This window comes from Nannospalax galili, unplaced genomic scaffold (assembly GCF_000622305.1).
Source record: "Nannospalax galili isolate Female #2095 unplaced genomic scaffold, S.galili_v1.0 scaffold155, whole genome shotgun sequence".
In the NCBI taxonomy this organism is placed as follows: domain Eukaryota; kingdom Metazoa; phylum Chordata; class Mammalia; order Rodentia; family Spalacidae; genus Nannospalax; species Nannospalax galili.
In genome coordinates, this window is record NW_008339923.1 from 9,117,439 (window position 1) to 9,118,723 (window position 1,285).

Consider the following 1,285-nt stretch of genomic DNA (forward strand, 5'->3'; position numbering starts at 1 on the left):
GCAGAAAGGTTAAATACTGCCAACTAAGTGTTCCTGGTGACAAGGCCAATGTTCTGTTTAAGCAGCCAAGTGTAATGTTCATGTCATCTACAACTGCCCAACATCTGTGAAGAAACCAAGATCTCGGTATAAAATAAAAAACCAGACTAACCCTTGAGAAACATCCAAATCCTCAAAGTCAACATCTACTACCTGAGCCTAGCAATGAGAGTCAACAATGGCCAGGAATACAGTCAGACTCAGAAAAACTGAGCTGAGCAGGATTGACAGAATAAAATACAGCTTTCTCTCCCTAGGTGCCATTTCCCCAGACTACAGACCACAAATAAAAGCAGCCTGATTGTGGTTATTTGCGCTGGGAGAGAAAACGACTCAGAGAAGGGGACCTTATGGGAGTTTCTCTGAGATTTTTCGTGTTTAAAACAAGACTATCACCTAACACAAAGTGGAGGCAAAGGAGAAGGGGGGGGCTGTCTACACCTTGTGCTTCACCCACAAGGCTTTGGTGTTCCTCAGAGGCCTAGGCACAGATTGGTAGTGGTTTGTAACGAACACACACACTGTATCCGTGAGAGCCTAGCGCTGTTGCATCCCCCCACCGCCCTCAGCGTAGTTTTCTAGAACTCTCTCTCCAATTTCCCAAGTGCTCACGCAAGAGCATACCCAGCCCCCACCTTAGGAAGTCCACTTCACTGAGATCTGCAGACCCTCACCACTCTTTTGCAGACACTTTCCACAAGAGGAATGGAATGGGAAGGGCAGAGCTGTCCAGGTTGAAGGCTGAGAGGGTGAAGGGCACACGGAAGAGGCTGTACCAGGCTGTGTAGAGGCTGTAAACCCCTTGCTGGAGGGTGAGCAATGGTGTAGCAGGGAGGAGCACAGGGTCTGGGGAGGTAGAGGTCTGCCTAGCCAGAGAGACAGCCAGGCCCTTGAAGTTGGAGAGGAGGGAAGGTAAGGCTGAAGTGGGAAGGAATGGGAGACCCAGAGGGAGGCAATAGTAAGGAGGGGGAAAGATGAGCCCAGGCGGAGGTAGAAGGAATGGGAGGCCAGCGGGGGAGGGGGCGTGGTCTGGCTAGCGCCCCGCCCCTCCGTGGTCCCGCCTCGGAGCCCCGGCTAGGCAGCCCGCCCGCCGCGCTCTGTAAATATGAAGAGACGCTTCGGCTGCGGCAGCTGCAGCGCCGGCGGCCCCTACAGCTCAGAGCGGTGCGCGCGGCGGCCGGGGCAGAACGCGGTGCGGGGCTCGGGAGCCAAGGGGTCGGGACGGGCCGCGGAGAGGCCGGGCGGC